This window comes from Canis aureus, chromosome 17 (genome assembly GCF_053574225.1).
Source record: "Canis aureus isolate CA01 chromosome 17, VMU_Caureus_v.1.0, whole genome shotgun sequence".
Classification (NCBI taxonomy): domain Eukaryota; kingdom Metazoa; phylum Chordata; class Mammalia; order Carnivora; family Canidae; genus Canis; species Canis aureus.
The window spans coordinates 32,468,525-32,484,838 of record NC_135627.1 but is presented as its reverse complement, the minus strand read 5'-3'; the positions used below and the strand labels follow the sequence as shown (position 1 = coordinate 32,484,838).

Below are 16,314 nucleotides of genomic sequence, written 5' to 3'. Positions count from 1 at the left end.
CAAAGAAACAAAAATATGTGGTATATCCTATAAAAAATATTCAGCCACTTAGAGGAATAGATTTCTGATACATGCATGGATAAACCTTGAAAATATGTTAAATGAAAGAAGCCAGACACAACAAGCCACTTATTATATGGTTCAATTTTTATAAAATACCCAGAATGAATAATCCATAGAGATAGAAAGTTGACTAGTCGTAGATAGAAGTTAGAGGAAAGGAGAATGGAAAGTAACTGCAAATGTGTACAGCATTTGTTTTTAAGTTGATAAAAACCAGGGCAGTTGGGTGGCTCAGTCCATTAGTCTTCCACTCTTGGTTTCCTCTCAGGTCATGATCTCAGGGTCTTACGATCAAGCCCTGTGTCAGGCTCAGTGCTCAGTGCAGAGTCTGTTTATCCCTCTCCTCAACCTGCTTGTATGCCCCCTCTCTCTCTTTCTTTCTAAAATAAATAAGTAATTTTTAAGCTGATAAAAACTTCCTGAAATTAGCTAATTTTAATAATCACATGCTTGTGAATATACTAAAACCCTTGAATTGTACACTTCAAAAGGGTGAATTTTGTATTATAGAAGTTATAAATCAATTGTTGGGCAATTCTTTTTTCCTTGGAATATAAATTTTCACGATTCTGTGGTACAACGGGAATCCTTTTTCATCCATATTCGTCAGAAGAACCATCTTACCCACCACTCATGTTCCTTTGCATGTGGAGGGAATTCCATTAGCATAACCCAGATTCTCTTGGACATTTATTCATTCTGCCCTGGAGGAGGTGAAACGAGCACCAGAGTCCAGAATCGAATCCATTTTTTTTCTTGAGAGCTGTCTACCTTCAGATAATAAACTTACATTACATCTCAAGCTGTCTTTCCCTCTTCCCTGACCTCAGAACTTAGGTTTTACACAAAGTAATAGTTTATAACATTACTTCAGAGAGTTCCACTTTATTGTCAGTGCTCTGCTGTGGTGTCTGAAATATTCAGTGGGGACCCTTTCTTGGTGTCTTCTAATAATAGTATTCAATCTCCCTCCTAGATGGTGGTTCAGAGTTACAGACCTTCTAGTTTGTCAACGATATAAAATCTAAGCTGTTTGGGGGTCTACTGTTTCAAGTGAATTTTGGAAGGAGAAAGAAGACACCATTACCTTAACTTGACTTCAGTGGAAGTTTCCCACTATTTAACTGAGCTTCTTGATTTAGCCTCAGGCCCGCCAATGCATCCTCCATATTGTTGCTGGGGTAAACTAATAGCACAGTGGATTGATTCTGTCCTTGGCCCAAATTCCTTAAGAGGCTACAAGATATGATATCAGTTACTTTCTGTGGCATTTGAAGTTCTTTAAGAAATGGTCTCTGTCAACCTAATTCCTTTCTCTTTTAGCCCTAATCCCTTCCTCTTTATACTCCAAACAGATTAGTACGCAGGAAGGTAGAGAATTACAAATATTTTCACAACTCTCATACCTTTGCACATAGTTTTCTCTATAAATTATAATTCAACCTTGTGCCCCTCGGAAAAACAATTTTACCTCTAAAAATCTATTTCAGTCAGATGTCCTGTCTGATGTGAAGGGAGTTAATCACTTTGTCTTCTCTGCTGTCTGTCCCTGTACCTGAACTTATCACACACTCCACAGTAATTACTTCCTTACGTGAAATTCTCACTCTTTTAAAAATTATATGGCATATATTTTTTAGACAGTCTTTCAACATATTCATTCTTTCAAACACCTACTGAGTAATATCTCTGTTCTGGATATGAAATACAAAGATTTTATACTCCATGCTTCTAAGAAAAACAAGGCTAGTATTATTAATTCATTTAGGTTTAAGTCATATATCTTTAATTATACGTTAATCACAATGAGGGCAAAGCCACATGCTGTATGCATTATTCTAGAATTTTCAGTGCTTAGCAGAGAATCTTGTGTGTTAACAGCATTTCATATTGCTATAGCCTACAAACTGGTCCCCTGTCTTCAGTTTTGCTTTGATTCTCCACTCCTTAATTATTCTTCAGAAAACTCAGAATAATATTTCCAAAATACAAGGCTATATAAACTGTTTACTGCTTTAAGATATTTAATGACTCCTCTTTCGCTTTAGGACAATATCTATCTCCCCATTAGTCTATAAACTCAATAAGAGCTTAATCTTATAATCCTAGTGGTCAGCAAAGAGTCTAGCACCCAAACATATGATCCAATTTATATTGGTTGGATTTGCTTAAATATTCGTTGAAATTACTGAATGGATCTTGAGATTTGACTATATGTTTTATTCAAAGACATGTTAATTCCCCTCGATTTGGAGTGATTAGGCAATACTTGTATTTTATCTAACTTACTTGTTTATATGTCACGTTCAACTATCCTAGTGGAAAGGAACCAAGATTTATTTAGAGTGTGTAGGATCTAGCATAATAATATGTTCAAATATATAGCAACTGTTTACAATGGTGTTACACTCAAGTTAACTGCCTAGGTTTTGAAAATGAGACAATAACAAAAAAATTTTTCCAAAAGCCATATTTTTTTATTTAAGTACCTTCTCAGTTTTATATTTCCCAGGACTCTAATAAATATTTCACAAGTAACTAAGGATATACATCTTTCTCTAAAGAACTTAAAAGTAACTGTCATTCTTCTTTATCAAAGGAGGGTACTAAGAGAGAATGAGTGATATGACCAAGGTCACAAATATAATCCTCAAGTGTAGATGACAGTGACATAAACAGAATCAGATAACGATTCACAGAACACAGAGAGGAAGGTCAGGAATACTAAGCAGGGAATAATGATGGGGATATTAGACAGATAATTCCTCAAACTAACATGCCTCATGTTAAACAGTAAAATCCTTGGCCATACAAAGCAGAGACCAGATCAGAAATAAGAGAAACAAAATCTGAAACCACATGTGAAATAACCGCTCTCTCACTAAGGTTTTATTATTTTTATTTTTTTAAGAGATTTTACTTATTTATTCATGAGAGACAGAGAGAGAGAGAGAGAGAGAGAGAGAGAGAGAGAGAAAGGCAGAGACACAGGCAGAGGGAGAAGCAGGCTCCATGCAGGGAGCCTGACGCGGGACTCAATCTCAGGTCTCTAGGATTCAGGCCCTGGGCCAAAGGCAGCGCTAAACTGCTGAGCCACCAGGGCTGCCCTCACTAAGATTTTAATAAGAAAAAAATCCCAAAGATCATGCCCTCAACAGAGTCTTTCCAAACAGCTTTACAATGTTATCAGGAATTATCATCTGTATTTCCTTAGGACAATCAATATTATGTAGGTTTAAAGTAGTTCATTTAGCACTATCTAGTACCTATACTCTTCCCTCATTTTTGCTTCTGAATGCTGACCTACTGTTCCTATTGAAGCTATGGCCTGATAGTTGACCTCACAGTCCATTAACAGAAAATTTCAGGTTTAAAATGCTTTTTAAAAGGGCATGATCTCATACTACTTTTTGTGGAGTATTTGCTTTCCTTTATTCCCTATTTTACTACAGTCATGTTCATAGGGGCACTTCTTTCTCCACAATGGGTTTAGGTTTTCAGTCTCTTTATCTTTTGCTCTTTCAGGGACCTAATCAGGTGCATCACCTGGTGGTTGATGTCACAGTCTTTTCAGCCCTAGCCAGGGAGGAGGAGCTGGTCTTTCCCAGTCAATTCTGAAACTTCAAGGAAATCTACATTGTGAAGGGGCTTGTGGTAATTTACAAGATAGGCCAATATGTGCTAAAGAGAAGTGCATTTTTAAAAGTGGTGCTGTCTAGCAACTAAGACAACTATCCTTTAAATTATTTTTTATATAAACCACAGAGAACAATATAAAGAAACAAGCCCTGTCAGAAAAAAAAAAAAAAAAAGAGAGAGAGAGAGAGGATTTCTGTTTCAGCTCTGCAAATTCTTCTTTCTGAAGAATGATATGTGGGAAGAAGCTGATGATTCTCTTTTCCCTTAGCCTCCTCTGTTAGTTGTCAATGGTCAATATGCATTGACACTGGAATGTCACTGGAAATATGTGTATCCATGAGTGATACTTCAGAGCTGAGTCATCAAAAAGGGGGAATATCATATATTTCATATTATGACTAATACTGAGATTCTCTAGTAACAACACCCATGCTACTATAAACCACCCTGTCATGTATAAATTCCATGACTTGAGCTAAATTAATCCTATTCTTAAGGATTCTTTAGCCTTTCCTATTTTCAGAAAGCATCCATGCCCTGCTCATCTTTTTTTTGAAATTATTTTTTTATTTAGTAACCATTTGCCACTTTCTTTTTCATTACTTCTATACATCTCAACCAGGAAAGCATTCGATTATAATCACCTGCACATACTAACAAATTATAAAATTCTCCATGTGTGCCTCTAAGGTTTATGAGGTCAGTAACCTTTCAAAACTACCAGATCAGTCAATCTTCAGACCCTCTTTTTCCAGCGTTGGAGCAGAAAATGTTCAGGCTTTTAAGAGGACTCATAGGTGGAGGGTAGCCGGGGAGGGCATATATGGAGGAGGCTAGCCCTTTCTCTGAAAGAACAGATCATGGTTAATACAAATGTTTTGGTTTGAGAAGGCTTACCAAACATATCTCTCCCACCCTGCGTGAAATCACTTTCAAATTGTCACATAGCTTGACAGTCTACAAGCTAGATCCATCTGAGTTAACACATTTGCTTTTAAGATGCCAACACTCCCAGGAGGCTCATTCAATTGCTTTGTTCCCAAAGTCAAAATGAGATCAACCTTCACACACAAAACATGAATATGAATGTGGAAAGAAGAGAATGGATTTTGTAGCAAGCAAGACCTCATTGTAGAATACTAAGAAAGTAAAGACTTTAGACAGCCAGTGGTCAGCAACAGGGCAATGAGAATAGGAATTTGAGAGGGGATAAGAAAGACTGACCACATTATATGCCACTATTAGTTCATTTTAATTCCCAAACAAGACTACAAGGTGTTATTGTAACATATTCCTTTTATTCACAAATGGAAAAAGTGAGGCTCAGAAAATGTCTTGGTAATAAATAATGCAGCTGGAAAAGGATTCAGTTGTGTCTGGCTCCAAACTCTGTACCCTTAACTATAGTGGGCATTGCCTAGATTTGGCCAGTGGGAGGAGTAGGCACATCTCTGGAGCCAGGGTTGGAACAGGAGCCACCAATGCTGGGTTCTCCCTTGTATTCTCCCCTATTGCTTTGAATAGCTCAATCCTAATCCCAGCTGTATTCTCTTTAATTGTTCTCCAGGACCCCATAGAAGAATGAATATGGGAAAATGCCACTTTTAAAAATCATACTCTGATAGAGTATAATTAATATAGCATAAGCAAAGTAACAAAATTTTTAAAATATGGATTCCATTTCTTTTGGTCCCTCACTCATATATTACTGCATGAAGGTAAAGAGTATGACCATAGCATCAGACTACCAAATTCAAATCCCTACTCCATCGTTTTCCACCTGTGTGATCTTAGGTAAGCTCCTCAGCATCTCCAGGCCTTACCTTTTTCATCTGAAAAATTGGGATGATAAAAACACCTACCTCATAGGATGGAGGTGATGTTTCAATGAGATAGCATATATATAGCATATCTGACATAGAATGAGCACTTGATAAAAGCCAGCTATAGACTGCTTTACTTAAAAACTATTTTTAGGGGCAGCCCAGGTGGCTCAGTGGTTTAGCACTGCCTTCAGCCCAGGGCCTGATCCTAGAGACCCAGAGTCCCACATCCGGCTCCTTGCATGGAGCCTGCTTCTCCCTCTGCCTGTGCCTGCCTCTCTCTGTCTCTCTCTCTCTGTGTCTCTTTCTCTCTCTCTCTCTCTCTGTGTCTCCCATGAATAAATAAATAAAATCTTAAAAAAAAAAAAAAAGAATGGCATAAGGGTAGCTAGGTTCCTATGGTAGTTGCTCAAAGTCTATTGAATGCAGTTACCAGCTGAGGAAGTATGAATGTCCCACAAATTTATAAAAAACAAAAACAAAAACAAAACTATTTTTAGTCCTTGGGGCATTTTTAGGATCCAAAAATTTCAGTTAATTATCTTCATATATAAATATAGAACATATTTATTTTGAATTTTATAAAATATTTTACTGATTCATTTAATGTAATAAAGCAGAATTTTAGAGACAAAAAGAAATTACATCTTTTAGCAAAAAAAAATTTCTAAGGGGCTGAGCATTAAATATAAACTGCACCATATTAATGTGGGTATTTTCTCAAATTCAGAAATATTCTTAGGATAATAGGGGCCTGTGGTCTAAGTGACTAAGTATTGCAGTTTGGCTTAGATTGCCCAAGTTCAGTCCATCTAGACATTATAGAGTGCTATATAAATTAATCCTGATTGATCTACAGTTATCTCTGCAACTTAACATCTCTTAAAATCAGTTCCATTCTTTAACACCATTCCATTATGCTTTAGTTTGTAATTTAATGTTTTTTTCTTTCCAGTATAAAATATAAACTAAGAAATAACATGCTTAAGGCAGCATTTTGATCTGGCAGTCTTCAATTTTACAGTCAAGAAATGTGTTCAACAAGGCAGCTATGTATAATTCCCCAAGCAGGTGAAAAAATGTGATTGTGAGGGCTGACATGACAGTTTTCATACTATTTTCAATGCATGTCCTGTGCATCTGTTCTATATCTAGGAATATGTTTTTACATTCTTTCTAGAGAAAATTAAATGAGTGTTTCTATGTTTGGTTTCCCAGTTATCATAAAAAATATAAAAACCAAAGGCCAAGGAGATACATATGTGAATGCAAAGCAATAAAATTTCAAGGCTGGTTATAACCCTAGACAACCTTTGTCATCCTTACAAGTGTGTCTTCAAACAGTGATGAAATCACTGTCTATAATGAAAGTGGAGTAGAACTTCATGTTTATTTTGTTTAAAGTGAATACATTCACTCATTCATAGATAAATTTTGCAAGACTCTGAGGTCTCTTTTTTAAATAAAGGCAGTGAAAAATGATAAACATTTGTACAGACCACCCTTGTGTTTATAATTATTATATTATTATAAAAGTACTATTAAGAAGTATAATAACTGTAGCTTATTTGTGATCTTTTGGAATATTAATTAGTAAAGACAATGGAGTAAAAATTCCCCTACTATTTGATTCTAGTAAAACACTTCAGAAAGGCAAAATTTAATTAGAAAGTAGGGCAGAGCCTTAATTATTGCTATGGACTAAATGTTTGTGCTTCTTCAAAATTCATATGTTAAAGCTTAAATCCCCAACGTCATGGTATTTGGAGTAGTGCCTTTGGGAGGTAATTAGGTCATGAGGGTGGAACCTTCAATAGGATTAGTAACTTTACAAGAATATACAGAAACTAGAGCTCTATGCTTTCCACTATGTAAGAATATAGCAAGAAGATGGCTATCTGCAAACCAGCAAGCAGTACTATACCAAACATTAGATCCACAGGGTCTTGATTTTGGACTTCTCAGCCTTCAGAACTGTGAGAAATAGGTATTTGTGGTCTAAGCCACCCAGTCTATGGAGATTTGTTATAGTAGCCTGAACTAAGACAATGATATTCTTTCAAAGGTATTCATTATTCTTCTCCTTGACTTCCTCTTCTCCTTTTTCCCTCCATTTCCTTCCTTTACCAACCTGAATAATTCAACCATAAAGGCATTAGATGCGGCAGGCAAGATAAACATCCACTTGGGGAAAGGGGGTAGAAATGCATGGAGTGACAAGGTCCAAGAAGGATAATGAGGGTTAATATTAGGGAGTAAGGAACAAACAGGGTGAGAAGGGCATCCATGCTTGAGGGCAGCCTAATACAGGATGTCAGAGTTCACACAAGAGAGATGAAGGGAAGCAGAAAGAAAGGAGGTCCAGTGTGGTAAATCAGACACTGAACATGGTGAGGAGGACATCTGCCAGGAAGGCTGCCTGGCAAGGGCAATGTGAGGAAGACAGCCATGAAGGGTGGGAGCTGGCCAGGAATGGGTACCAGAACCCAGGAAGGGTGGGGAAATCACGCACATTGGGGAATAGCCTGGCACAAGGAGTTGGATTCCGGGTAGAATGAGAAGGACATGTGGATGGAAGGGGGAAGGGGATTTCAGAGCCACTGGAAATTTATTACATATGGGAGAAGTGATCAAGCAAATACATAAAAAATAATGGGAGCCAAGTTTTTCAGGATAAGAAAAGACAGTTACAAATACAGAATGTGAGAAAACTAGAATGAACCCTACAAGGTTGAATCAAAATAGGTAGGATTAGGCCAGGTTTTCAATAGCTAGCTAACTAGATGGAGACATAGTAAGAAACATACGTGTGTGTATGTGGGTGTGTGTGTCCACTGAGAGGGCCTGAGAACAGTGGTATCCCAATAGCAATGAGTATACCTAGTTCCCAGATCTTGACTTCTAAATACTATTTCTCAATAAAGTAACCAGGGATCTTTGGAAAGTAGTTAATAACAAGGCTGAGATAGGGAAAGTGAAGATGAATGTGTAACATTTTGTCCAGAAAGCAAAGATATGCTCATAGAATGATGGGGACATGTCAAACTTACATAAAAGCCCCTAGAAAATCTGGGAATATCTTATCATAAAAATAAATAATGATAATAATAGAATATAATCCACTAAATAAAAGAGGAAATCATGAGTCCATAAGAGATATAAATAGATGAATGAAAAAAATTGTTTGAAATTTAACAAGTGGGATGTTTACATAGTTTCAAAGTACTTCTCCACAAAATACTTATTAATAAAAGAAAGTACCTTCAGAATGGAGAAGTTGGCAGAGAATATCTTTAATCAAGTGATAAAAGTGAGCAAAATTGTACACTACTTGACAGGTATACCGAACATAGTATCACCTCTGTGATATCCTTGCTGAAGGTACATTGCCAAATCTGATTATAATGAAACACTGAGAATCCTGCTTTGAGTGGCATTCACAAAAAAAAAAGCGGTATTCTGTAATCTTCAAAAGTGTCAGGGTCCCAAAAGAAAAAACACAAACAAAATAAAATTTAGGTTTAAAAAAGAGGAGAAACTAATCCAGATAAAAGGAGACTAAAGGGACACAACAAACAAATGTAATGTGTGATTAACTGGATACCTTTTCTATAAAGGACATAATTAGCAATTTTGGCGAAACTTGAATGGGACCTGAGCATTAGATAATAATACCAATCTTAATTTCTCAATTTAATATTTATATTGTGGTTATGTAGAATAATATCCTTGTTAATAGAAAATATTTGATATAGTTTCATTCTCTTCATTATTAAATCTTAAATTCCACTTTCACTACCTGCTTCTTGTATATTGAATTTTCTTTATGTCCAGGGAAGTCCTATTGCAGATTCACTGTAGAAAAATTCATGCCTAGCCAAATAATTTTCAGCCTTCATTTCATATCAGGTTAATAGTAGTCTTCCTTCATGGTCTCTTTTTTAAGGAAAGAGATTAAGGAGAAAGATTATGGAGAAAAATTAAAATAATATAAAATATAAGAATTTTTTTTTAATTTGGACAACAGTACTCTTTTGGCTTGTCTCCTCTGCCCATGGTTTTCTGTCTTCAAAATTATTGTCATACTGATCACACAGAGCAGCTGAATCAAGCCAAGAGCTCTTCAACACCATCACTGTACCACCGTGCTATATATGTTCAGTTAAATGTGACTATGGAGCCTTTGGTTGAAAGCACCCAAGCTTCTGAGTTAGGCACACCTAGATTTAAATTCTGATTGTGCTATCATTAGGCAAAATACCAAAAACACTTAATTTCCATCTACTCCATTCAGAAAAATTACCAAAATGATATCCAGCTCAAAAGGTTATGATATGAATTTAAGGAAAGAATGTACCTGTAGAAAAAGAAAAGGTGCATAAAAGTTCTCTTTAAATAGTTGTTACTACCATTACTATTCTCTTCCAGGTACATAGATGATTATCATTTAAAAGTTGCATCACCATTATTCTATACTTCTTGGGTTTTTTTTTTTCTAATAAACTGCTTACTCTGAATAATTTTTAACTCTCTTCCGCTACCTTATTCATGAATAGTAGATTAATGAAAAGACTTCTTTTTCAGCAGTCTTTAATTCTTCATGCCCATAATATTGCTCATTATAATGACATATTTGTTTTAATTTTTTTAAAAGATTTTATTTATGTATTCATGATATATATATAGAGAGAGAAATAGAAAGAGAGAGGCAGAGGGAGAAGCAGGTTCCATGCAAAGAGCCAGATGTGGGACTCCATCCCTGGACTCCGGGATTGCACCCTGAGCCAAAAGCAGATAGTTGCTCAACCGCTGAGCTTCCCAGGTGTCAGGATATAATAACATATTTATGACAGATGGTCTCCTAGAGAAGATAAGGTGGGAAAAATGAGGGGCTTTCCTGAGGTTAATTGGGAGAAAGGCATGGCCAACCTTTGACTTCTGGAAGATGATTCCAAGGAGCTGATGTGTGGATTGTTTGCTCTCATATCTGTTAGAAATTAATGCTATGAAAAAAAAAATTAATGCTATGTGTATTTTATGTCATTGGAATAGGTTGTCTTCATTAATGTACATATTAATATACATAGAATATCAATGACTTTAGCAAGTTCTTGAGAAAGCATGAGGTGCAAAGGTTGATATGTTGATGTGGATACTTTAAAAGAGTTTGAGATAGATAGAATTTAGGTTCCTTTTAATTTTTTTGGCTGGTACTCCTTGTCACAGCAGACAAACTGATGCACTAGTCTTATCATATGTCCCAACTGATTTGGGTAACTCTTCAATAAAGTAAATGAGCAATCTTGCCACTGAGGAAGCAAATTTTGCATAGTGACTGAAAGTATGGGCTTGTCTTCAGATTAGCTTACATTCAAATCTCATCTCTATCTCTTTACTATCTATATGACTAAGTAAATTACCTGAATACTGATTTCTTCATTAATAAAATGGACATAATAATAACTAGCACAGGGGGATAATGTGAGTGTGAAATGAGAGAACACATTACTAATGTGCTTAGCACACTATCAGACACACAGCCATCACTCAACACATTGTAGTAGTTGTCCCAGTTGTTCTTTGAATTGTTCATAGAAGACAATATTGGGATAAGTGGGGAATCAACCATCTAGCCAAGTTTGAAATCCAGAAACTCATTTTATGGCAATTTTCAACCACAGGATCTTGAAATAGCAGGTAGACCATAAAGGTATAATAACAATTTAATTAACACATCCATGGAATATAGGAGAGAATCTTAAGTCCCTAGGTACTCTTAACTGGTGCTTAACCATTCAATATTAAAAATAAATAGCAACTGTTTTCTCTGCTCTTAAGGTAACAGTTTAAAGAATGTAAATGGCCAGAGGTATTTGTTAGGCAGACTGGACATACTTTTGGTATTCTGAATTCACAGACCTAGTAGTTTCTTCAGCACTGAGGCCCTAATTGAGTCTGCAGACATCTTGTCTAGAAACTTTAAAAATTAATCGGCTTGGTAACCAAGAAACTGCAATTATTTTGCAAACCTTAAGTCAGGCATTCAGCCAGTGCCCATCTACAACAATGAGTGGTTAGTGCACCAATCCCTAAAGCCTGAATACAAGCCATAAACTAAAATACCAGGCAATAACCAGGTACTAGTAGTAGTGTGACCAACAGCCCCACCCTGGTAGATATCTAGCCTTCATATTCTGAGCCTGTTGCAAAAGCAACAGCAAGAAATTTGTCATTGGGACATTCTAGGTCAGGTTCTGCTGAAAGGGTGGTGACTAACGTAAATATATCATCAAAGAAGTAAGTGTTTTATTCTGGCATTGCTTCTGAAATACACGGTAAAAGACTCAACAAAAACAGAAAGAAAACATGGAATCGGAAACAACTTTGAATTTCTTCCTCAAAGAGTAGCCCAGTGATGTTGCTGATAATCATATTTCAAGCCAGAGAAACTTTTCCCTGGATAAAGGCAGTCACCATCTGGCTATCCTGGGTCACATCTCAGCCAGACCACAAGACGATGCAATAACCTTCTTGCCAAAACCTAAGTAACTAAGAACAAGTGTCCTCCTTAGCACCATAGAAAAGCTTAGAAATAATTAAAACTACTGTCTTCTGTGTCATCTAGAAAAGGTAACACCAATATGAAACTTCAGCATCATCCAATTATGGCAAGAGGGAGCAGAAACAACATTAACTTCCCTGGAGTTACCAGTCTAATTTTGGAAATCATTCAACACAGATCAGGTGACAATCTCACTTATCAAGGTATATTTTATTCAATATTTCATTATTCTCTTTTTTATATTTTATTTTTAATTTATTTTGTATTGTCCTATTTAGTAAACATTTATATAGCATTTACTTTGCCAGGCATTTCTAAGCACTTTACAATCATTAGCTCATTTCCTTCTTATAGTAACTTTATGAAATAGATACTATTATTAACTTCATTTTACATATGGGGGTATTGGCAGTGGTGTTGTTTGAGTTTCTAAAAGAGTTTCTAATCAGTAAAATAAAATACTCAAAAAGACTTTAGATTTCTCTAAAAATTGACATTCTAAAATGCAAAAGAGGAAACAGCATTCTTATCAGCATAAAACAGGCCCAAGAATCTGATGACAAGAGTATAAAATATCCCAGAAAAACCCTTATAAGCCAAGTCCTGGTTATTTTAGTGGTATATTTTTTTAACTAAAATATAGGTGAGGTAGATTCAAATGCCAAATAGCTTTACTCACTACCCATTTCCCCTTCTAGCGTTCTTGGTCTTTCTCTCTTCCTGTCTTTGTTTTCCTCCTTCTGTATCTAGCTTCTCTCAGATTCCTTCAAAGAAATAATTATCAGAGGACTTCTCTCCCTCTGATAAACTGTAGGGGCTAATAAAGAGATTGGTGAAAAAGGGTGCAAAATATGAAAGGACTTACTTCAAAGGCACTGCACATCAAAGTGACTTGTCAGGAAGCCAGGAGATCTTGCTGAACTAAGCTGAAGTAGCTTCCCTCTCCCCTCACCTTGCTCAAATCACCATTCAGGGAAGACTCCACAATGGAAGGTATTTCATAGCCCAAGCTGGCTGCCTTCCTCTGCACCAGCTGGGGAGAGTGATAGATACATACCAGGTGTCACATTTTTTATTTTGATTAAGTAAATTTTCTCAATAGGTAGCACTGAATAATATTATCACCTAATTCTCTTGAGATTTCTTTCTTTTTCTTGAAGTATTTGACAGTAGTTTTCAAATTAGGTAGCATAAATGCAAGAAAGATTTCTGCCAGTGTGGCCTGGTGTGTTGAGTGATATAAGACTAATGGATGAATCATTTGTGATGTCATCAAAAGTGTATTATTGGAGCTGCAGCAACACATTTTATAAGAAAGAAAATGAATGAGCTAAAAAGAACCTATCATGCTACAAAAGCAAACGAATCTTCAAAACAGGGCAGCGTTGACAATATAACAAATATCCAGATGGAAACTGAAAGGTTCTGACTGTCACACCAATTATTTCAAACATATGGGCTTATGTTGTCACATAAATGAAGCATTTGGATGTTTTTCTTTGTCACTTTTCACTCATATTGTAGCTATACTTATGCCACAACCTCGGAGTTGTTTATGAGTCTTTCTTTCTCCTCAGTACCAAGGTCCATTGCCCATTTCCCTTTGCATCCTCCTCACTTCCCAGCCCAAGCCCTGCCCACAAGAGGAAGCATGGAATATTGTCTCAATGAGCAATGATGAACAACACAGAGAAAATGTAAATGAAGACCTTTGTGTGCAACTCTTTCATGGCTTGAAGTTGATCTGGAAAACAATGCTTTGGCATACATTGTCTAATTCCAACACAACAGTCCATTTTATGTCAAGTTTGGGGGGACTTTAGCTAACCATTTGCTTTGCATCTCATCTAAGAATGTGAATTGGAATTATAAATTGTTAATGGCAACAAAAGTCTGTATTACTTTTTACTCAGTCTATCAAATGTGATTCCATAGTACAAACAAAGAAATAGGAAAGAACTTAGGGACAAAATATCTTTTTCATCTCTTTAACGACTAAAACATAGGACTTATTCATGCCCAATGTTATGTTTAAGGAACTTAAAAAGATTCAACGTTAGAGTTTTACTGCTGTCATCATTTTATACCTGCTGCTAAAACCCATATTTTCCGAAAACTCTATAAATCCTATAGCTTTGGATTTGCAGGGCTATCTATAATAGAGATTTACTTTCTAATTGGTTCAGAAACTGTAATAAACCACTACTATTGTTCAGCTGAAAAGCCCAGAACCTAGTGCAGGCTCTGTTTCTTTTCCTTTGCTTCTTAAGACAAAAAAAAAAAAAAACTAATCAAATTATACAGGCATGTCATTTGGCATAGAAAAAGCTTTTGACAGAATCCAATGCCATTCATAATAGAAACTCTCAGCAAGTTAAGAATAAAGAGCTGTTAACCTCAACTTGATAAAGAACATCCACAAAATAATCCCTACTGCTAACATCATACTTAATGATGGAAGACTGAATGTTTTCCCTGTAACATCAGCAAAGTAAGGATGTTTGACACCTACTCTCACCACTCTTATTCTATATAACTACTGGAAATTCTCATCACTGCAAAAGGCAAAAAAATAAAAAGTATATATATTAGAAAGGATAAAACTGTCTCCCCTTGCATGTAACATGGTTATCTACACAGATAATCCCAAGAAATCTACAAAAAGAATCTTAGAACAAATGAGTTCAAAAAGGTCAAAAGATAGCAAATCAACATAAAAAAAATCAATCATATTTCCACATACTAACAATAAATATGCAGAAGCCAAAATTAAAACCACAATCCCATTCATAATAGTTCCACAGGAAATAAAATATTTAGGTATATTCAAAAAACAGCATGTACAGAATCTACATACTGAAAATTACATTCTAACTGATACTAGTGTTTATTATTCAGCTAAAATAATCAAGACAGCATAGTCAGTAGAGGGACAGAATCATAGATCAATGGAAGAAAATAGAGAACCAGAGATAGACTTATACAAATATGCTTACTGATTTTTAACAAAGGTACAGAAGTAAAGAAAGCAAAGCCTTTTTAAAAAATGGTGCTGCAAATAATGGTGCATCCATTCACAAAATGTGAATCTAAACCTTACTTTTTTTTTTTTTAATTTATTTATTTTTGATAGTCACACAGAGAGAGAGAGAGAGAGAAAGGCAGAGACACAGGCAGAGGGAGAAGCAGGCTCCCTGCACAGGGAGCCCGACGTGGGATTCGATCCCGGGTCTCCAGGATCGTGCCCTGGGCCAAAGGCAGGCGCCAAACCACTGCGCCACCCAGGGATCCCCTAAACCTTACTTCTTATTAAAAAAAATTTAATTCAAAATGAATTATAAACTTAATTGTGATCCATTGTACTTGTGTAAATATAAAACTATAAAATTTTTAGAGAAAAAAAGAGAAAATCTTCAAGAACTAGGACAAGGTAAAGATTTCTTACACTTGACAGCAAAAGCATAAACCATAAGGGAAAATTGATAAATTGGGACTTTATCAAACTAAAAAATGCTAACCGTACAATAAAAGGTTGATTAATTCTACTACATAAAAATGAAGTATAATGATACATTACAAAGCATCATAGTGTGAAAAAATAAATCAAACACTAGGAGAAGATATTTACACACATTGATATCCAAAATATATTAAGAACTCATTCAAATGAATTTTTTAAGTCAGGCAACTCAAAATGAAATGGTCAAAACTATGAAGAGGTAAATTTAATGGAAAAGAAAATACTAACAGCCCAATAACTGAGAAAGGAGCCTAACTTCATTAATAATAAGGGAAATAAACATGACACTACAATAAAATAGTATTTAACATTCATTAGATTGGGAAAAAAGTTGTAAGTCTGATACCAACACGGCTTAGAGACAACACAAAGCAAAGGGTATTCTTACACATAGCTGATAAGGGTATGAATTGATTCAGCCTCTTCAAAAATAAATTTGGCACATTTTAGTGTAGATGAACATGTGTATACCTTCTGTCTGCATTTCCACTCTTAAGCATACACTGTCAGGAAACTCTTGCCCACATACATCAGAAGATATTTCCATGAATATCAATAACAGAAGTGTGCTTTACAGATAAATTTTTTTAATTAAAAATAACTTCCATATCTATCTAAAAGAAAATGGATAAATAAATTTTGAAAAAATGCAGTGGAATATGATATAACGATTAAAATAAATGTGACTACAAGCTATCACATGAAAG

At 35.5% G+C, this 16,314-nt stretch overlaps 1 long non-coding RNA gene across 10 annotated transcripts in view; it reads right to left on the bottom strand.

Moving 5' to 3' along the window:
* LOC144287898 (uncharacterized) overlaps positions 1–16,314 on the bottom strand; it is a 258,963-nt gene that overhangs the window by 107,424 nt on the left and 135,225 nt on the right. For 7 of the 10 annotated variants that reach the window (XR_013355718.1, XR_013355715.1, XR_013355716.1 and 4 more), the window contains one exon: positions 12,953–13,120. This is a non-coding gene — a long non-coding RNA (uncharacterized LOC144287898). Of the gene's footprint in view, positions 1–1,540; positions 4,548–9,324; positions 9,462–12,632; positions 12,852–12,952; positions 13,121–16,314 lie in introns of those variants that run through there. The other 3 variants (XR_013355717.1, XR_013355719.1, XR_013355720.1) reach the window with 3 other exon arrangements.